Genomic DNA, 23,570 nt, shown 5'->3' with positions numbered 1-23,570 from the left:
CCCTAGAGTATTTTGAATTTGACTATATGTTTATCTTTACCGATGAATTTTGTATTTTCATATGTTTTCATGTTACTATTTAACTTTTTTCATTTCAGCTTAAGGAACTCCTTTCAGCATTTCTTTTAAGGCAGAAATTGTGGTGATAAATTCCTTTGGCTTTTGTTTGTCTTGGGAGGTCGTTATCTCTCCTTCATCTCTGAAGGGCAACTTTGTTGGGTACAGTATTCTTGGTGGGCAGTTTGTTTGTTTGTTTGTTTTTTCTTTGAGCACTTTGAATATATAATCCTTCTCTTTCTTGGTCTGCAAGGTTTCAGCTGAGAAATCTGCTGATACTTTTATAGAAGTTTCTTTGTATGTGATGTCTTTTTCTTCTGCTTCTTTCAGAATTTCTCTTTGATTTTGAGCATTTGATTATAATGCGTTTTGGTGAAAATCTCCTTAGATTAAATTTGTTTGGGGAGTCTTGAACCTCTTGTACCTAGATGGCCATATCTCTTCCCAGATTTGGAAACTGCAGGTAATTTAGGAGCTTTACCTCCAGCTCCATTCTATACCATTCTCTATCATCCCGCCCACCTCCATTATGTAGATTGTTTTAGCCACTCCCACTAATTTCTTACCCTCTTCAGATTTCTACAGATATGACTCTATCCAACATTCCTAATTTTTCATTATAGAAGATCTGGGAAGTGGGCAGCAAAAATTTTCCATCAGGGTAAAAGATAAAAAGGATGAATTGGGGGAAGATGGATTGAGGAAAGGTAGATCACCTTCATATTTTATTTCTTTTCCTTTGTTACTCTACTTACTCACCTTCCCTAGCCTGGGAAATAGAGCAGTAATTTACAGGACATGTGGTTAAGGGTAGCAATACAGCTCATGAAGAGTACACAATACAATTTCACTCTTGATTTTTATCTATCATAGCTATATTTTTATCAATTTAGCTAATCAGTGACATCATTATTTTTTAAAGCACTTAAAAAATAAATATGCTCAATAAAATCTTGAAATCATATGCTCTTATTCTCCATTTGCATCCTTCAATTTTCCCTTTCAAATAAGAGCTAATATTGAATTTCTATAGTCCTAATTTATATGAAAAATCTATATGCCAGTTATATAAATCCATACAGCAATTATAATTATGTGAATGAAAATAATAAATATGCATAAAGTATAAATAAGTGCATAAAAGAAAAATATAGCAGCAGAAACTACTTTGAAATCAAATTCTAGAGAATATTTTGAGGAAAAAATAGAGACTGGATTAAAATTATAGTTGATAGTGAAAATTAATAGCCTTGAATAAGGTAGAAGAAATGAATATTTATAAAGTAACTACAAATAATTAATTTTACTTAAAAGATGTCATTAGGAAGCTCTGATGGCATTATAATAGTCTCATAAAGAGCACAGGTGAATGGATTACTGTCTCTGAAGTAAACTTTCACTTTATAAAATGTCTCTGACACCACAAATTTTGAATTACTATGGATTCCTTTGAAGGCCTAATAGCCTTTTTATCCATTGCCTCCTGTATTAAATATTTTCAAGGAGAAATAATCAAACATAATATGGTTTGTTCAAAAGAAGAGCTAACCACTTCACTAGTGTACTTCATTTCTCATCAAATCTGCAATAGGGCAGAGTAAATAAAATGTTGCCTTCTATTGGCTATGTATTGGACTATTGCTTTGGAATGGTCTTAATATTTAACTTAAAATATTTCAATGTGAAGACATAATTTAATAAAGTCTGAACTCTTATGCTAAAGAAAGTCCAAATAGAATAAGTAAAATGTGGACCTACTCCGTAGCTCATTATAATAAGCAGGAGGTTTCAATACAATTTTGCTAGACAAATAAGTGAATAGAAAAAATGAAATACTGAAAACATTCACTTCAAAACAGATATGAAGTCATTATTTATCCATCATACTTTCTCAAGAAAATTATTATTCTTAATGAATTCTCATTGTCCAACTGCAAATAATACCTTACTTACTTTAATTTTCATTATTCTGGTAAATATTGGTGACTCTTCTATCCCACCCCAACTCCTGATTTTTATAGAAGAACAAGATGGATAGGGTATATCTTGTTTAACAATTTATCTTTACTTCTTTGAGAATAAGCAAGAGGTGCTCAATTTCCCTCAGAGGATTCTATTAACTTCTTCCATGCTTTAAGTATAACTCCAGCTTTTAGAGCAACGATTCTCAACCAGTGACCTATATCTCTGAGGGTCAAGATATATTTGTGAATAGTCCCAGAATGCATATGGAAAGAAAGCCACATATAATGGCTGAAGTTGTTTGTTTAATAGGCAACACACACATAGAAGCACTGAAGTGCTGTATAGTGACTCAAGGGATTATTTAATTAAATGAACATATATATATATATATACACACACACACACACATGTGTACACATACATATGCCTGTCTGTGTGTGTGTATGACTTAGAACACTACCTAGGAAACAGTAAACTCAAAAAAAATTAGCTAATATTATTTTCATTAACATTTAAAACATCTTAAGAATGATGAAAAGGAAATGCTAATTATTTAACATACAGATAATATCCGAACATTTGAAGATGTTTTATGAGAAACTTTCATTTTAAGAACATAATAAAATTTTTATTTTATCTATTTAAAAAAACCATAAATTCATGAAGAAAAAAACAAACATGCAACCTAAGTCATTTCTGTAAGCCAAGCAGTAGAGTGATAATGTCATAAATATATTCATTTCTGTTCTGGTCATTTCCTACATGGATCATATTCTGCTTTAAAAACAATAAAAAGTTGAACTTTTTAGATTTACACCTGGGAACATTAAATATTTAATCTGGTATTAATTAATTTCTTAATACATCTACTCAATCTAAGTGTTCAGAAGTCTCGGTTGTTCTGTTTTTTTGTTTTGTTTTGTTTTGTTTTTTTAAATAATGCTACAAATTCCTAATGTAAGTAAATTTTATTTTGGGACAAGAGCCTGACATTTTGGAAGAAATGGATTTTCATAAAATCCAATATAACCTTAATTTCCATTACTTTTTCAGTCAGATTTCACTGCTTGATTGAGAGGTTTTCTGCTATGGAAAAATTTCTAGATAAAATGGATATACCTTGAACATGACATACATCAACGTTAATACATTTTACTATTTAGAGACTTTAAAATGAAGAGAAATACAAAAGATAATATGGAAAATCCCATGCAAAATAAGAAGGGTAATTTAAAAAAAATGTATATGATCCCTCATTTACCTCCTTTTTATGTTTCTTTAAGAAATAATAACTTACAAATAAAGTTGAAGCCCTTAATATTCTTCCCTCTAATTCTATTTATCTTCCTGCTTGTCTAAAATGAACCACTGCAATTAATTTGATCTGTATCTAGTCCACATTTTTATACTTTTACTACATATAAGTATATAAATCTCTCTATAGCTACTAATACACTGCAAATTTTGATATACAGGCATTTTATCACTCAATTTTAAGTATTATGTCACTCCCACTGTTATTTTCTTCTTAACCAATGAGTTGTTTTTAACCACAGAGGAGGCTTTTATTTTGATTCTTAAAAGTCTGGTTATTTTCTTTATGATTTACTTTGAAATTATATTTCACTAAAAAAAACCTTGGCCTAATAAGCAGTTAGTTCCTTGAAATCTGTTGAAATTACTTTTTGACCTAGTAGGTGGTCACTCGTCTTTTATAAATGTTTTCCATGAACTTAAAAAAAACCTATACTCACTATTTGTTGGGCCAGGATTAACCTAACTTGCTAAGGATTTTTGTGATTTGTCTTTAGATAATTGGTCGTACTTGTTAGGCTCATTTTTTGTAGATTTTGATGCCTCCAATTGAATTATTTTATTAATATAGATGATTAGTACCAATCATGTCAACATACCAACTATTCTGTAGGTATCTTGAAGACCTAGTCTTGTTATTTTTGAAGTTCCCAAATACCTTGCCTGAAAGTTTCACCTGAAGCAAATGTGACAATATTCCCTAGTAGAATTCAGCTAACCATTCTTGAAGTTTAGGTATCTAATCTAGGGTGTATCCCATAAGGGAGTGGGTCATAGTGCTAACCAGACTTTCATAGCCTGATCATGCATCAGGAGTGTACTGTGTATACAATATTCTAGCTGATCTCACTATGCTAAATGAGAACCTATTTCTAACATTCAGAATGCTAATTAGCAAGACTTTCACCAATGAAAACTCATGTCTAAAACTCATGATAATTAGCAAAGGCTCTTGATGGGAGTCAAAGACCGCTGAAGCGCTTTTACTAGACACTTCTAAAGTGTGGGTTTGAGATTAAACACTCTATAACCACGAATGAAGTGTAAATTTCTGATAAAACAACTGAGATGAGCCCCTAGGGCATGTATCAAGATTAACACACCCATTTATACTGAATTGTGTCAGAACAATCTTATAGTTTAAATCATCCATATCCTGTCGACTTGGGATCTGATTGATCTTTCCTTTTTTGACAGGAGGATATTCAATCTGTTATTGCGGATTTGTCCAGTTCCTCTTACACTCTTTTCAATATTTGTGTTCCACATTTCAAGATTATTTGATTAGCTGTATACAGATTCATATTTTTTATATCATCTTGATGGACTGTTCATTTTAGTGATTTGTAATGCTTCTTCTTAACAATGGTGTTGCTTTAAAAACTTGCACTATCCAATATTAATTTTGTTACAATGGCATTGTTTGGACCAGTGCTATCTTTATATTTTTAACCTTTGTGTGCCATTTTCTTTGTGTGTTTCTTAAATATTTACATATAAACTAATCTATCTATCTATCTCCAACCTCTCACTTTGTCACGTTAGTCCAGTTTCTTTAGTTGTATTTCCAGTTGGTGATATATAAAAGATTATTTCCAGACTGATACTTTTGGGTTTTGTTTCTACTTATTTCTTGGCTTCTTTCTTCCTACCTATACTCCCTTTTAATTTCTATTTGTAAACTGATGTTTTTCTCATTCTTCCCTCTTTGTTTTTTCTGCTAACAGGGAAGTTACTTCCATTCCTTTAGAGCTCCTCTCGCCTTAAATTTCTAAGATTAATAATTATATTTTTTTCTAACCGTTACTGAGTTTTTATAACTTTTGAATGCTATTTTCTACACACTCAACCATATAATATAGATCATAATTTCTCAACCTCAGCAATACTGATGTTTGGGGCCAGATAATTCTTCATTAGAGGGTGCTGTCCTGTGCATTGCAGGATGATAGCAGCATCTCTGGCCTCGATCCACAAGATACCATAGCCCTTTCCTCAACTGTGACAAATAAAAATGTCTCCAGATACTGCCAAATGTCTACTGGGGGAAGCAAAATCACCCCCAGTTGACAACCCCTGATTTAGAGGATACGTAAGACCGATAAAGCTCCTACTTTGCTATTTTATACTGACAAGAAAAAAAGGTAAAATTTGCAAGCTGATATATACCTAACCATCTTGTACAATTAGCCTCTTAATTAACAGCTAGAGGAATTAAAAGCCAACCATATGTCTAAGTTTTTAGAATTACAGTTCTTGCAAAGTTGTCTGATCACCATTTATTTTCCTATCTTCATGAAACTTCAGTTAAGAGCCAAATAAAAGTAAAAAAGAGAATTTTACCTTTAATTGCTTTCCCTAAAAGTATCTGTGTGTCTACAGAGATTTAGACAGCCACTGGGGCCAAGCCAGGATTCCCGTAGTGAAACAATTGACTTGGCATCACATTGACAACATATAAACAACAGTTTGTCAACAGGCTTCACATTAGTGACAGAACATTTTTTGGCAAAATAGAGGCATCCTTCTGGGCACCATGGCAAAAAACAGCTACTCGCTTTCATTTACGACTCTTCTGTATGGAGAACCAAATTAATTAAAAGATTATAATTGTGACATTTGTTTAGAAAAGATTTTTTAAGGAAAAAATACAGCAGAGCAGAATTTCTGCTGAAAAAATTTTTTTGCCTCTAGCAGTTTATTCATAGTTGCTATAGACCTATAAACTGTGGGTAACTGTTAAAGGTTTTGTGGTCTTGTTTTCTTTTGTTTTGATTTGATTTGATTTTTTTTTCTTGCATTAAAACTAACAGTATGGAAGTTATTTGATAACCAAATTTGGGGAATGTAAGTATTTTCCCAAAAAGATGATCATAATACTATACCTTATTCTGCTTTCGAAGTTAGCTCATAGAAAATGAAAACAAGAGACATAGTGAAAGCAAAACTACACATTTATAATACCATCATTTCTTGGAAATAAAATGTAAAGAATGCTTCATAGCTTTCCCAGAATAGAAAGTCATGGCAACCTGAAAATGCTCAAAGAAACACCTGAAAATGCTCAAAGTTTGAATTCTCCTAATTCAAACTTGAATAAATAACCACTGTTTCAATACCAACACCAATTAATAAAGGTGAAAGCAGTTTATCCAGCTGGGGATATAAACCCAATGCATACTTCCAGGGCTGGAGATCACCGAAGATGCACAGAGGATGGACTCTGCTTGGTCTTTCTATACCTAGTTTAGGTGAACACTATTTACAGAATATTTAAATATTCACTGTTTGTTGAATAAAATAGTCACTACAGCACACACTTGTGTTCCTTTAACTCAAGGGTAAAAAGTCCTGGAGACTGATAGAGTTATTTAAGAAGACCAGGAATGTAAATGTTGGTGAAGCTGAAAGTGCTGGACTTAAAACTCACTAAAAAGTATTTTCAGGGGCGCCTGGGTGGCGCAGTCGGTTAAGCGTCCGACTTCAGCCAGGTCACGATCTCGCGGTCCGTGAGTTCGAGCCCCGTGTCGGGCTCTGGGCTGATGGCTCAGAGCCTGGAGCCTGTTTCCGATTCTGTGTCTCCCTCTCTCTCTGCCCCTCCCCCGTTCATGCTCTGTCTCTCTCTGTCCCAAAAATAAATAAACGTTGAAAAAAAAAATTAAAAAAAAAAAAAAGTATTTTCAAAGCTATTTTTACATATGGACCCAGACTTTTTATGTTATTTGACGATAATAATATCTGGAATAATGTTTCTAATTCTAATAGCTTAGTCTTTCTTGAAGGAGTTTGTCATAAATGGTATCTCTGCTCTGTGAACATATATTCTAAGTCCCTTAGGGTGATAACTCAATTTTTCAATCCTTTTTCTGACAGTCCTGTGCTCCTAGTCTATGCCAGCACTGTGTTAAGTGTGAAAGTCAGATGTATTCTCTCCTCTGCAAGAACTCACGGTCTACAAGAGAAGATAAGCACATTAACTGATAGTTATGTTATTAAAAAGTTCCTAGGGAATATCTAACTAACCCAAACTTAGTGTCTGTGGTTCACCCTGATGAAGGGTGGGAGGACATTTAAGGCCAGATTGTTGTATAAGAAAGGCCACAGGTAAAATAATATGCACTATGTGGGTACTTGCAAACAGGGTGTACAAAGTTGAGGATGCAAAAGGAGGTAGGCCTTGTGTGTGGTACTCAGGATTTGGACCTCGTTCCAAAGTCTTTGGGATGCTTTTGAAGAGTTCTTAGAAGAGGAAGGACATGAACAGTGTTGCCTGTTGGAAAGTTCATACTTAACAGCAGTATGGACCCTGCTGTGTGGAAGGGCATCCTGGGACAGAAAGCAGTCAGCAGGCTTGCTCTGACAGTACAAGGAAGAATGGAAATAGATTTAGAAAAAGGCAAAGAACTGAGAAATACTTAGAAGGGAAAATGGGCCAAACTTGGTGATTTAACTGAATGTGAGAAGTTAAGAAAAACATTTCTAAATTTTTTTATTCTTTATTTATTTTTGAGAGACAGAGAGAGAGAGTGTGAGCAGGGGAGGGAGAAAGAGAATCCAAAGTAGGTTCCAGGCTCTGAGCTGTCAGCACAGAGCCTGACACAGGGTTTGAATTCATGAACCACAAGTTCATGACCTGAGCTGAAATCAGATCCTCAACAAACTGAGCCACCCAGACACCCCAAGAAAAAACATTTCTAAGATCAGTAATTCTGTAGTAACTATACACACACACACACACACACACACGTATATATACATATATATATATAGATAGAGAGAGAGAGAGAGATTATATAGTATATATATCGTGTGCGTGTGTGTGTGTGTGTGTGTGTGTGTGTGTGTGTGTGTGTGTGTATTTTGGCCATGCAAAATTTAACAAACATTTGCTGAGTATTTACTATGTACCAGGCACATTTAGGAGTTAGTGATACCACAATGAACAAAACTGACAAAAATACCTGCAGTTTTGAAGCTTAAATTTATTATGAGAGGCAGAACAACAAGATAAATATGTAAAACATTCAGAATGTTAAATAGTGATCATAATAAGAAGGAGAAAAAAGAGAAGGAGAGATGGATTGTAGAACTTGAACTTTTAGATAATGTGAGCAAGGAGCAACTTTACTGAAAAAAATGACTTGAGTAATGAGCTGGTTTGGAGTGGGAAGCAATAGTCATCAATATTTACAAAAAGAATGAAAATCACAGAAAATAAATTTTTACTTGCGGTTTAAAAATGAGAAATCAGTAAGATTAATAATAACTTTATTTTTCCACTCTGGTTCTGCCATCTACATCTATTGCCCACATGGGACTAAGTATGCCCATAGTGGTCAATTCCTTCTCACAGATAGTATATTAAATGTCAGAAGTTCTCATCACCTTTAACAATTTCTTATGCTGTTCGGTCTCATGGAATTCAAATAATCAACTATTTTATTTTAATGTTTCAATTTTACTGTACAAAATATGCTAAGAGATATTCTCTACCAATGTTTTCTACAAAATAACCTCTCCTTAAGATTTTCTTGCTCTTTGTGGCTGCTGTGATGGAAAGGTATAGGTCCCTTTTTCTTCAGATTTTAACTATGTTTTAGGCCAAGAAGACTGGACTTGTATCACTCAAAAGTCTTTTCCCTTAGTAATGTTTTCTGTGCCTTAATAATTCTACTTATACTTCAGGGGCGCCTGGGTGGTTCACTCAGTTGGGTGTCCGGCTTCAGCCCAGGTCATGATCTCATGGTTCGTGGGTTCGAGCCCTGCATCAGGCTCTGTGCTGACAGCTGAGAGCCTGGAGCCTGCTTTGAATTCTGTGTCTCCCTCTCTCTCTGCCCCTTCCCTACTCACACTCTGTCTCTCTCTGTCTCTCAAAAATAAATAAACATTGAAAAAAATTTTTTCAAATAATTCTACTTCTGATTATAGCGCAATATGGTTTTCTCTTACCGGTGTCTATGAGTCTTAGCATGTGAAGCACAAAAAATTACTGCATTCCTACTATGTGCCATAAAGACCAATAGTCTAGGTTACTTGCTTTTAAGGAGCTCCAGATTGAGAAACAGAGAAATAAAAAAGATTACTGTATACAATTTGATGATTAAGATTTTAAGACAGTGCTATTCCACAGAACTTTTAATGAGGATGAAAATATTTTACATCCCTGCTGTCCAATGTGGTAGCAACCAGTCATACATATGTGGATAACGAGTTCTTGAAATGTGAACAACACTACTGAGGGAATGAATTTTCAAATTTTACTTAATTTTCATTAGTTTAAACTTAAATAGCCACCTCTAGCTAGTGGCCACTCTACTGAACAGCACATTTACAAAGTAAATAAACACACTGAAGAATAACCAGAAATTATTACTAAAAATGAGTTATGAATAATGACTCTAAGTTAGCCAGATGTACTCAGGAAAGGGACTTATAAAGACCGAGGGACAGCACAGAAAGTTACAGACATGTTAGAGATCATGACAAATTCAAAGAACTATAAGACTTTCCAAAATGGATCAGCTGATAGTATATTAGATGTGAAGGCACAGTAGGGGGTTGAAAGAAATGAAGGGGATGAAGGGCTTTTTCTGTCATACAGAGTGGTTTAGATTTTATTCTGTTGGCATGGGAGGCCACGAAAGAACTCAAACGGAAGCAGAACATAATCAGATATGCATATTAGGAAGACTATCTTTTGAAATCAGAGAGACCTAGTTAAAATTAAGTAAGGTCCTAGAGTAATTGTATTATATAATAAATAAAATGATTAAATAGATTAAAGGAATATCCATAAAGTATTCATACATCCATAGACTACTTAAAGGAACCAATCAGATAACTGACCACAAAGAAAAAAATTAAATCCAGGGACGCCTGAGTGGCTCAGTCAGTTAAGTGTGTGACTTTGGCTCAGGTCATGATCTCTTGGTTCATGAATTCGAGCCCTGTGTCAGGCTCTGTGCTGACAGCTCAGAGCCTGGAGCCTGCTTTGGATTCTGTGTCTCCCTCTCTCTCTGTCCCTCCCCTGCTCACACTCAGTTTCTCTCTCAAAAATTAAACATTAAAAACATTAAAAAAAAGAAAACCCATTAAAAACATTTAAAAAAGGAAAAAATACATCCAAATCAAAGGTAGAAACTTTAAAGGCCAAAGTTTCTGCTCATAAATACAATTAACTATAAATAGTATTTATGAGCTTAACAAGAACAATTTTTTAAAGTGTTACACAACATGCCAGTTAAAAATGTACAGGTATCATACTGAAAACACCTCATTTTGTGCCCTGAGTACTTTTTCAACTTGGTGTGTTTAAACTTGTGTACCTTGGCTTTGTGATCACATTTTCTTGGCTTGATTCTTGGCAACTGTCATTGTAAGAGGGTTTAGGTAAGATATTCAAGCTACCTTTTTAGAAAAAACTTAATAACTGCTTATTGTCCATCACCAAGTCTGCATCTGAATAAAAATAATATTTAATTAATGTTCAACATACTCTGAAAAGAATTCTTCTCATTTGAATTTTGTAAATTTGGGTTTAGATTTTAAAATCTTTCAAATTCCCTTCTGTATTCCCCTGGTAGCCTAAATAGATGCATAAATCATATTTACCACAATTAACCCACCTACTTTCCTTTGTTTTTGATTCTTTTTTATTAATGATTCTTCTTTTCAGCTTATGGTTTCTACTAAATCTATTCATGGGCAGCGTGCACAGGATAATCATAGTCTTTGAAAAATGGAGTAACTGTTTCACATTACTAAACAACAAAAATAATTTGATTTTCAGTAGTCAGGTTTTCAAAATACTTCAAAGTCATATTATATGCTTTTAATCAATTCAGTGAAAGGTTAATATTTTGAAATATAAGGACTATATATTTCAATTATGATTTTGAATACTAGGTACTCATTCCAAACAAAATGTATTTTAAATTTTGTAGCATTTGGTAAATACATTATGTGCATTTTAAAGAAATGTATTTAATATTTAGAGTACAAAAACGTTTTAAATATAATATACTAATCAAGTTGAGAGATAAACAGGTACAAATCAAATAATTATTTTAAGTATATTAAGAATTCAAAATAGGGATACTCCATAACAGTTTTCATTCAGGCATTTAAAGTACACCAGACTGGCCCTGTGATGACATTACTTCCGTGTAGTATTACTTAGCAAGTGAGTGAATTTGGTAATTAAAGACCTAAAAGCAATCCTTATGAAATAATTTCATGGCATTGTCCCTGGAGAAAGCCTTACGTGCAGGTTTGGTTTGTTTACTACAATCATACATTTATTGTACAACCACAATACTTGAAAAGACATCAGTGAAGAGGCTGTGGTATTTAGGTGAGCAGGCAGCAGAATCGAATAAAAAGGTGAAAAAAGCATGCTCCATGCCTTCAAAGTACAGAGTATTGTTACTTACTAGTGATGACACAAAGGGTTTGTGCCAAAAATGTGGTGAATAAAGAATCTGGCCAAAATTAACTGTTTGCTTGCTAAATGAATTTCTTCCAATATCATCAGAATTCTTAAATTTTCATAGCAAAGACTTCTTAAATTATACTTTTTTTTTACCATTTCTATGCATTATGCTTTAAAATTTAGAAGTTTCTAATTTCCCACAGTAAATACCTTTTATGAAAAACAATTCTAATACACATGGTCATTCATATGAGATACATGAACTAAGTGTTCAATTATTATTGGCTCTGTTTGCCTGATATTTCATTTTACATACCAAATAATGATCCTTTTACTTAAAAAAAAACCTGAAGAGATAAGAAGAATCAAGCAATACTTTTCTTAAAGGAAATTAAAAAGAATGGCTTCAATTAAGTAATCCGACAGTTTGTGTTCAAAGGATTTTTTTAAGAGCTTAATTCTTCTGATGGACAACAACCTACTACAATTAAGACTATCTTCTTAGCAGAGAGTTTGCAAGATAATAAACATTTATTAAGTAGTGTTTGCAAAGTATTCCTGCCTTAACGTATGTGTTGACTCATCCCTCTATATTCTTAAGTAGTTTTATAATCTTCAGAAAAATGAAAACCTATTTTTAAAACACTATAAAATGCTCTTTTAGAAAAAGGTATACATTTTACCTGACATATAAATTGCTTTCCAAGAAGAATTTGGTAGCATGTATGGACAATGATAGTCCTACTCTGAAAAGGTTTGTGAGATTTTTAGGCTAAGAACTTTTCAAGTGAGATTTTCCAGTCATAATACGTTTTCCATACCATAAATAGTGACTGAAAATAAACACGGGTTTTTCTGAGAGGTAATTTTACATTTTGCCACATATTTGTCACAACATTCCACCTTAAAATAATATTTCTGACTTCTTACTTTAACTGACCCATTAATAGTCTTCCTCCCCAATTTCATGCTTCAGTGTGATCACTAACAAAACAGTCTACATTTCTTAGCTGGGAGGTAATAGCATTTCTGAATGACCTGAAATCCTTTGGAATTATACTCTACCTGATTTTCAAGGGTGTTTAATCCATTTGTATGCTCCAAATTTTCCATTAGAATTTGCATCAGGTCATGTAATATCAGTTTCTACTATGTCACCTGATGTAGCAATAACTTTATATAATGTGACACTGTGTAATGCACAGTTTAAAAAGAAACCAACCTTTTTCTTCTACAAGAGTTGGATCTATCAAATGTTGTATCTGTCCTACACCACTGATTTACTTAATGAATGTAACTGCTGAATCAAAAAATATCTAGCTAGTTTTATATATCTCAGGAACTGTTACCTACTAATATTCCTAATTAGCCAAACCATTTTATACCATGAATATATTTTTGTTATATAAAAGTGCATAGAAACAAACACATCAAAACAATAAGAAATAAATTACTAAAATTTCATTTTTCTCCTCTCCTACTTTTGGAAATTGTCAGGTTGGAATGAAAGAAAGCAATATCATTACTGAATTTTATTTTATGCTCACTTAAGCATTAAATCATGGGGAGGTAACATTACTCCTGGCTAGAATTTGGTAGGCAAAGGATAGTGAATTCCTTCTTTAAGGCCAGAATTGTGTATTATCTTCTAGATTAGTAGTATGCATAGAATGGTTCATCAACTAAATCTGAACCACAGTCTGTTTTTGTACATAACAGTTTTTTGGAACACAGCCACACTATTCTTTTTCATATAGTCTTTGGATGCTTTCAAACTACAAAGGCACAAATCAGTAGTTGCCACAAAGTATATATGCCTTACGACTCAATGCCCCCCAAATTTCCTCCCTGGCCCTTTACAGAAAATTTTTGCCAACCTCTGGTCTAGATCATTTAGGAAATGTAAACTGTTAGTTACATGATATTAAAACAGACATTATCATAAGAATTCTTTGCAAGGTGCCATAATTTAAAAAAGTAAATAGGTTGAAATACTAAGAGAAATGAGTTTCCTTGTAAGTTCCAAGAAACAGAGTCATATCTTGTAGCAAAAGGAGTTTTCATTTCTTATTTAGTACAATGTCCCATAACTTCATATAAGGAAAACAAGCATTTGAAAAGAGCAATCCACCTGCTTCTGAGGACAGTTAGTAAGACACCTGGGCTAGGGGGAACTTGCCCTGAGTAATGAGGCATTTGTACTTCTAGTCCGAAGAAGCAAGTCTTTAAAACAATATTAAAGAAGAGTGAGTTTCACTCTAAGACTCAAAGAGTGTGTCTAGCACACACTGTAATTCCCAGAGATAATTCCTCCATTCAAAAAACCTGTAAGAGAATCTGGAACTAACAAATTTCATATGCTATAGCATCATCTTTACACTCTATTCCCTAACCACACTGGGAAGGAAATTTCCAAACTCCTCTCTGTCAAAAGACCATTTCTGAAGAGAGTTATAGACATGATGTTGGACTAGGGGACTGATGGGCCCATCAGTTGAGGGTAGTAATTAAGTTTGTTAAGAGAGGCCTACAGTGAGGATTACAGACATAACCACCAATAGACATTGGTGAATAGACCCTATGGAAGGGACCTTTACCAGCAGAAGTCTGGTGAAGGAGTAGATACCAGCATCTAGAACTGTGCATGATTTGATGTGAAAATGGAATTTTTTCTTGGTGTCTTCTAATGATATTTAAATGGTATTATTTAATTTTTCCTTTTGAGGAAGAAGTGCCCTATATAAATGTATTTGCTCTTTTGGAAAACACACTCAGAATCAGTTACTGAAGATCTCCAAACACTGGCTAACTAGAACTCAGTTACAAAAGCCACTTCTAGCTGATCCTGGCCAACTAGAAGTAGGGTGATTGTGATCAATTTCACTATCTGCTATCTCTTAAACAAACAAAAAAACCTCACAAGAATGTCAGCCAAATCCTCATCTTCTATCCATCCCAACCCATATCAACCTGAGGACAATCCCTTGCTTTTACCTTTCCTTACTCCAATCCCTTGTTGAAGGTTTTGCCAACTTGCCTGACTCTTCTGTCCACTCAGGAAATGCGCTGTACTTGATTTCTGCTTCAGTCTGCTCAGAATCCCCTGGAAACACAGATTCCGTTGCCTGAACACTCACCTTCATATCCATGACAATCTAAAGAGGATCTTTGAATTCTGGGTTTTATATCCTCAAAGGGTCTTGGCTTTGTCTGTTAGTATTATACCTGTACTTACCCTCTGTCTTTTCAGCATTTACTAATCACTAAGGTTCTGGCACGATATTCTGCTATAAACATTAGGGTAATGAAAATGCATGGAAAATCCCTTCTTCCTCAGATGATAACCAATCTATCCTGAATAAGGCTTCAAAATAAACTGAAGGTCTTGGAATAATTTTAGAAATTGGAAATATGATTGATGTCTGTCTCCTTTCTTAGCTTGTATTGCACTTAAACTTTATATATACTTTGCCTTATATTACTTCATTCTTTTTTGTTTGTTTTGTTTTTATCCCTATATTGTGCTTTTGAGTGCTTTCATCACTTGCCATAGCAAATATCTTGGCAAATACAATAACTGGTCTTGACTTACTGTTGCCCGCTTGTTGTATCTTTCCCACTCATCAGGTTTCTTTCCATTCCCTGAGGCTCTTTAACTTAATTAGGATTTAGTTATCTCTGTTAGAAATTTCCACTGATTCCAGAAATAATAATCAGGCAGGAGGTACTAATACTACTGAGGTTCGGAGCAGGAAGTGTCAGCAAATACTTGAATATCACCTCTGACTATTAGTGATCTGAAACACCCTTGGGGTTCTGCCTCCATGGCTCACTCTTTCCTTTGGGGCAATTTTAGTTTGGGTCTGATTACAAGATATAGAATCCATTGTCAATAATATAATTTGCTTAAATGATTAATCAGTTGTTCAAATGGAAATAAGAACTGAAATGCTTATATAGTTGCAGAAATTTTTACCGAGTACACACAGCAAGTTTTCCTTGTGGAATTAACAGGACCTGTAGGAAAATTCAGTCATTAAACTTGATTTTGTGTCTGGGACCTTTCAGGACAATAGAGAGTCTCAATCTAGATTTGAAGTTAACAAGGGACAAAGTTTATGAATTAAATTCTCTTTGTGTTCTACTATTTCCATTCTGTTACTTTAATATGGACACAGAGTGAGATATGCAACAAAAGCACTGTATACATTGATACAGTCCAGAAACCAATCTCTATCGGTACTTTTATCAAATTTAATAGACATGCTTAAAAAGAGTGTCTATCAGGTATCCTACCAAAGGTATGCAAGGCACTGCATTAAAAAAAATGAAGAATCTATTCAGGTGTATTTTCAAGTGCACTCTATATACATAATATAAAGCTGAAGAAGCTCTCAAAAAATTCATTTGTTTCTGCAGAAGCATCTGGAATTTTAAATCTTCTGACTGTAGCTTTGGGGAATAGCAGCTCTCAGGGACAACCTAATCAGACCTTGCACCTTAAATGCATAAGATAATTTGACCTCTGGAATCAGAGCCTTGAAGCCTGTACTAGTTTGTTTGCGTGAACTTCCCAGAGACAAAGTTTCTTCTTTTTCAAATGTGTTCGATCATGAAAGCATACCCATCCCCTCCACCCTTTCTAAGGCTCATATACACCATATTTATACTTTTTAACAAAATGACAGAAGGGCAGAATAAAGTGGTGTCAAACCACCAATAAATAACATCATGGACCAGACCACCCTAAGCACTTCAGTGATTTCCTGGAGTTAGACATGAAGGAGAATAACAAGGCTGAAGGAACAAGGTAGCATTTATTCCTTTTCTTCCTGGGAAGACAATGAAAAACTCTAGAGTTGTTCCCCGGTGACAGACACTACAATGCAGTGTCTACAGAACACATCTGGTGATGCTTTTTGGACCAAGTGGGCTTCTACACATCTGTAGCACTCAATGGGACACTATTTTTCCAAATATCACATTTAGTGCAGTAAAAATAGCATGAGTAGAGCATACCCAACGGTGCTTGTGAGATCTCCAGGCAATCTTGAATTAACTTACTCCCTGACTTCCTGAGGTACTACAAGGAAATCACTTAGGTACAAAGGAGACTTGGGCCATAATTGTTATTTTTACTGATTATTGAGTTGGGGTAATATTAAATTCCTAGTAGCACTGATGAAAATGATTATTTTTAACAAGGATACAATTTTAATTTAAATTATTTTAAAATTTTAATAAAATTGAAATGACCTCTTAAAAACTATATATTTGGGGCACATACATGGCTCAGTGGGTTGAGCGTTGACTCTTGATTTTGGCTTCGGTCATGATCCCAGAGTTATGAGATCAAGTCCCGTGTCAGGCTCCACACTGAGTATGAAGCCTGCTTAACATTCTCTCTCTCTCCCTCTGCCCCTCTCCCCCCCTAGCTCTTGCTCGCTCACTTGCTCTCTCTCTAATAAAAATAAATAAAGAAGTAAAAAAAATACAATATATATGCAGTATGTCTACTGTTTACCATCCAATAAGATATTTATAAATAGATATTGAAATGAGAAAATGCATTTGAAACCATCTTTTAAATTAAAAACAATTTTAAACTATAAGATACTTTTAGTCACCTTTGAAAAGTAATACTAGATTTCTCATCATAATATGGCTTAGCCTACTGTATACTTACTTGTACATTTAATGTATTTGATGAGCTCAATATATGACCTAATCGGTAAAGCTATTATGATATCATGTGGATGCTTAAAATGGATTCCAGGGGAGAAGGCGGCTCTATATTGCATCAGCCATACTCCTGGCAGGAAGTTGGTGACATTGCCCAACAGTGTAATTAAGAAAAGTTTAAGGGGTGCCTGGGTGGCTCAGTTGGTTGAGCCTCTGACTCTGGATTTCCACTCAGGTCGTAATCTCACAGTTCATGATTTTGAGTCCCACATCAGGGGATAGATACTCTCTCTCTCTTTCTCTCTCAATCTCCCACTCTCTCTGTCCTTTCCCCAACCATGCTGTCTCTGTCTCAAAATAAATAAATAAACTTAAAAAAAAGTTCACAGATGTGATGGACAAGTTTAACTGAAACTAGCAATAGAAGGTAAAGTACTCTCAAGCTATAGTGGGGAGTTGCTGCCACTCCTAGCCTGAAGGGCAAGGATACTAGACCCCAGGGAGAGAAGCACATAGAGCTTTGGGAGAGGAATGTATCTACAGTTGTTCCTTGAATAACATGGCTCATCCCCTTTAGCCTACTTATATGTGGATTTCTTTTCAACAAATATATTGGTAAAAATTTTGGTGGTGTGCAATAATTTGAAAAAAGTCACAAATGGACTACATAGCCTAGAAATACGCAAAAAAAATTAAGGAAAAGTTAGACATTGTAAGAATACAGTATATAATCCATATAACATATAAAGTATGTTTAATTGATGTTTATGTTATCATTAAGGCTTCCAATCAACAGTTGGGTATAAGTAGTTAAGTTTTAGAGGAGTCTAAAGTTACACATGGATTTTTTTACTGCACAGAGCGTTTGATGTCCCTAATCCCCACATTGTTCAAGGATGAACCATACTGCCATGTTTTGGAGGGTTCAAGCTGCTACCACTGCCTTGGGAATAAAATCCCAACCTTCCTCAACTTTCACCCTCCAATCTTTTGCTTATTATTTACTATCAGTTGAACACAATCTTAGGCCAGAGAGCAGGAGTTCCCATTAACAAAATTCATAAATGTTAGCTCCTTGAGGCACAGAGCAGGGTGGATCTGGCAGGGTAAATAAAGAATATAAAAATATAAACAGAACTAAATTCAGAATTAGATAAATTTCTGAAATGACTTTTCTATGCTAAATATGAAAGTGTGCATTAAAAATAAATTTAGTAGTGCCTGGGTGGCTCAGTAGGTTAGGTATCAGAGTCTTGATTTTGGCTCAGGTCATGATTTCACAGTTCATGGGTTTCAGCCCTGCGTTGGGCTCTATGCTGATAGTGCAGAGCCTGCTTGGGATTCTCTGTTTTCTTTGCTCTCTGCCCCACCCCTGCTTGTGTTCTCATTCTCTCTCTCTCTCTCTCTCTCTCTCTCTCTCTCTCTCTCTCAAAATAGATAAAATTAAAAAAGGTAAATATATTTAATTACTATAGATGGTGTTCATTCATTCACTTATTCAGCAAAACTTTTGTGAAAACCTACCATGTGTTCTGTTCTGTGCAAGGCACTGAATAAAATACAGTAAAATCTTGGATTGTGAGTAACTTTTTGTGAGTTTTCCACAAGACAAGAAAACATTTCTAATAAATTTTAACTTGATAAATGAGCAATGTCTTCCAATACAAGTAGTATGTGTTGCCAAATGTTACATGATCACAACTGAGCCAATGGTTCTTAAAATTCACTTTGATACACAAGTGCTTTGGATTACAAGCATGTTTCTGGAATGAATTATGCTCACAAACCAAGGTTTTACTGTAATTTGATATAATACCTTTCTTCAAGAATCTTATCATTTCTTCTGAAATATGGGTGAGAAAAGCCAACTATTACAACCCCATCCTATAAAAGAGAAAGTCAACCAGATAGGAGAAGAAGGAACTTAGAGGAAGCTTCAGGAAAAAAACAAAACAGGAGCCAGTGTTAAGGAAGGATAAGAATTAGACAAGTGGACAGTGAGTGAGTGAGAGAAGTCACAGTACAGGAAGAGCAAGTATCACATACAAAGATACATCAGCTAAAAAATCTAGATTCAGAAAACTGGAACTTTTTCAATTTTCCTGGAAGAAGGGAAAAACCTAGGGCCAATGAGGCTGGCCTAGATCATTGAGGTACTCTATTTGATATGTTAGTAGTTGTGCTTTATCCTAAAATGGATGAGGAGCCTAGGAAGAATTTTAAGCAAGAGAACAGCCTACAGAGATTTGCATCTGAAAAATATAATTATAGCAGTTATATGGGAGAAATATGGGAAGAGTGTGAAACTGGAGAGCAATTAAGAAAGTACCTCAAAATTCAGATGAAAAGTGCCAAGGGCTTTGTATTAGTCAAAGTTCTCCAGATCTCCAGAGAAACAGAACCAATAGGATATAATCTACAGTAGACAAGTTGAAGATCCAAGAGAGCCAATGGTATAATTCTAGTCCAAAGGACAGTATGCTTGAAACCCAGGAAGAGCCAATGTTTCAGTTTGAGTCCAAAGGGAAGAAAAACCCAGTGTCAGTTTGAAGGCAGCCAGGCAGGAAGAATTCCCTCTTACTCTTGAGAGGATCGGTTCTAATTAGGCTTCTAGTTGATTAGATGGAGCCCATCAAATTTATGGAGAGAAATTTGTTTCATTCAGTCTACTGATTCAATTGTTTATTTCTTCCCCAAAACCCTCACAAACACACCCAGAGAAACTGGCCAAATGTCTGGGCACCCCTTGGACTAGTCAAACTGACATGCAAAATTAATCATCCAAGGCTTCAAATCACGAACAATAATGCAAATGCTATAAAAATATATATAAAATAAACTGGAAATCAAATGGCTCTCAGAGATGATCACCAAGCCTGATTTCCAGGAACCTGTCTCGTACACTGTTGTAAAATGTGATGTCACTGACCACTAGAAGATACACTTGAGGAGGAGTAAATATAGGGGAGATTAGGTTTGGAAAGGTTGGGCCAGTGCCAGCATTCAGGAGGAAGGTTTGTTGTAAAATAAAGATTAGCTTTATGTGGTCATTATAAACATTCAGAGGGATGGCATTTATATAAGCAATTACTACTATAGTCAAATTATAACCACTCAATATGGGCCTCTTTCATATGATCATATATAAGAGAATTTGATCTGCCATTTTCATAGAAAAAGAATAATTATGATCAATGGTCCATGTACATTTTACATGTAGATTTATTATGTCTTCAACAGATTAATATGTGAGTATTGTAGAATTTTAATTCAATATTTTTGTTAGATGTTATACTTTTACAATTTTCTATATCTTTTCATACCGGTGTTTGAAACAATAATGATAACATTGTTTATTTAAAAAAAATCAATTCAGGTAAATAGCTACTCAATAAAGTATTATGAAAAAAATCCCTTAATTAAACTACCTTTTGTTCCCAACCATTTGTGTAGATAACACTTCCATAACCCTGGACCTTGCTATATATAAAATTACTGTATTTTTAACATATAAAATTATATTTTTATTAATCACAAACAATAATTACCTAGTTAATTTGTCCTGTGTAGACCTCTATGAAAGTATATGCTATGTGATTACACCCCAAAATGAATACGTTCAATACCATTTGCAAAAAATACGTTTGTGGTATTATTTGCAAGGGCAAATAAGTTGATATCAGTTGCTTATTCAATACTTAAATTCAAATCATATTATAACCCAAAGCCGCTACCACCACCTCCAATTCCTCCTTGTTTTTCACCTTCCACTCAAATTCTTCCCCACTGTGGAGCTTGCTCTGGTTCCTACAGAATTTGCCAAATACTCTTGTTTCCAAGTTCTCTAGAAAATACTCCATACTAAAAATATATCATCTTCATTTATTGTTTCTTGTTTGTGTTTTAATTTCAACTCTGAAGGCAGATAGTAATCTCTTTGAGGTCAGGGGCTCATCTCTTACTTTAGGGTTCATTGCACGTTGTAAGCAATGTTAGTAATATTTTTTTGTGTTCTTTATATTGGTACATTTACTTATCCTGAGCCCTACACAGGAAAGACTATAAGAAGCAAAATAATATTCTATATAAGTTATTGCCAGATAATTTAAAATTGAGCAGAAAATTAAACTTATTGGACATATGAGTTTTATATAAAAGAGAAAATAAATAATCTTAGTCAACAGCTTAGATCTTAGATCTATGATCTAACCTCAAAGAGATATGTTTTTAATTTTAATTCCCTTCATGATTTTTAACTTCGGATTATGATTCAATTTATGGCATAACTCTAATACGTCTATGTAGAAATCACTTAAAAAAGAAGTTATGTAAAGTTAACTTCTTTATTACAGAAAAATTAAAAATATTTATTTTCAGTACAAAAATAATAAACTAACCACATCAAATTTGTTCCTATTTTAAAAACCTATTTGAATGGACTTATGTATAATTAATACACAAGTTTTTATTCTTTTATTTCCTTTGTAGCTATTGTAGCATATTTCTGTGCTTATATATTTCCATAATACTCATTTCTAAAGATAAGGCATCCATGTTCTCCTAAATTTATTACAAAGTGAAATTCTATAAATTGAATTTCACTTTTTGGTTTTCTTCAATAGTAAAAATAAAACAAAAAGCTGAAAGAACTCACATTTAGGAATTAATCCAGGTCCAGTAAACAAAGGTAACTATTTCCCAGTGTGTAAACGTCTTCAGTTCTACCAGCACTGACACTTTGCTTCCACAGTTATAAATGTCAATCAATGGTCTAAATCTCACTGTGGGATATACCTAAATTCCATTAAAATTTTTAGAAAACAAATTCATTTCTCGTTTTGTTGACATTTTAAAGCATAATTTCATTTTAAATTAGCTAAGTATTTATCCTTAATTCTTTCTAAAATATTGTAGGATTTTGTCCCAGATGAAATTTTAGGGTAGAGAAAAATATTTTTTCATACTCAGAGTATCTTATTGTTGTTGTACTTTATAGAAACATTATTTTCAAATAGGATACATGATGCAGAGAAAAATTTAAATGCAAATATTGAGGTAGTATATTAGGTATGCTACCTATTCTCACTAATCTTCGTTTGTTATTAATTCTTAATCTCTCTTTTGCCATTTTATCAAAGTTCAACAAAAAAAAGCTCACCTTCACAGGAAAGACCCCATTTATCCTTCCAACGTTTCTTGTTTTCTTTTCCTTCCTTACCTAGAAGAATGATAGAGAAAAAAATTCATATCACAGTGTGATGCTGCTGGTGTGTATAAAAAACCCTTGACAGCCATTTTCCCATCAGCAGTTTCCCTGCTGGCCAGCCTCTAAGTCTCTCCCACTCCCCTTCTCCTCAGGTAGCTGGCTGCTAGATGTTTACTGATTAATTTGCATTAAATGTTCTCCTAGCAACCAACACTAGGATAGGATTAGATACTTTTGTAAAAGACTGTTTTCTGTTAAAGAAGCTTAGACTTTCTAAAATTCCATAAACAGAAACTAATAGTCTTTAAGCAAAGCTAAATGTGATTCCTTCACATGTTTAAAAGAAATTTCAGCCAATTTCATTTTATTGTTATTTTTACTTGGGAGAATTAGTCATTTTTTCCATTTAAAAAATTAGCATTTGTAACACCCTTACTCATAAGGCAGTTAAACTTGACAGTGAGAAAACACATAATATGTCCTTTAAAAAAATCCATAAAGAATTCATGTCATCTTGCAATTGTCAATGCTAGAACTAGAAAACAAATAGGCCTGGCTTAATTTTTTTGAGGTAAAATTAATATATATCATTATATAAGTTTCAGGTACAAAACATTATAATCTAACATCTGCATATATTACAAAGTGATTGCCACCAAAAGTCTAGTTACAATCCATCACAATACAATTAACACTCTTAACCCATTCCACCCAACCCTAATTTGCTTTCTCTCCAGGAAGCATCAATCTGTTCTTTGTATTTATTAATTTGTTTTGGTATTGTTTTGTTTTGTTCATTTTTGTTTTTTAAGATTCCATGTGAGTGAAATCATATGGTGTTTGTCTTTCTCTGACTTATTTCACTTAGCATAGTACCCTCATTGTGCATCCCTGTTATTGCAAATGGCAAGATTT

General features: G+C 34.0%; 1 long non-coding RNA gene across 1 annotated transcript in view; it reads right to left on the bottom strand.

Moving 5' to 3' along the window:
• LOC147581105 (uncharacterized) overlaps positions 1–22,669 on the bottom strand; it is a 280,066-nt gene extending 257,397 nt beyond the window's left edge. The window contains exon 1 of the long non-coding RNA XR_015251414.1: positions 22,608–22,669. This is a non-coding gene — a long non-coding RNA (uncharacterized LOC147581105). The remainder of the gene's footprint in view (positions 1–22,607) is intronic.
• Between the last annotated feature and the right edge of the window lie 901 nt (positions 22,670–23,570).

Source organism: Puma concolor, chromosome B2 (genome assembly GCF_028749965.1).
Source record: "Puma concolor isolate L17-30 chromosome B2, mPumCon1.1.hap2, whole genome shotgun sequence".
NCBI lineage: Eukaryota > Metazoa > Chordata > Mammalia > Carnivora > Felidae > Puma > Puma concolor.
Note: the sequence above shows the minus strand (reverse complement) of the source record. Positions and strands in the feature narration are given on the sequence as shown.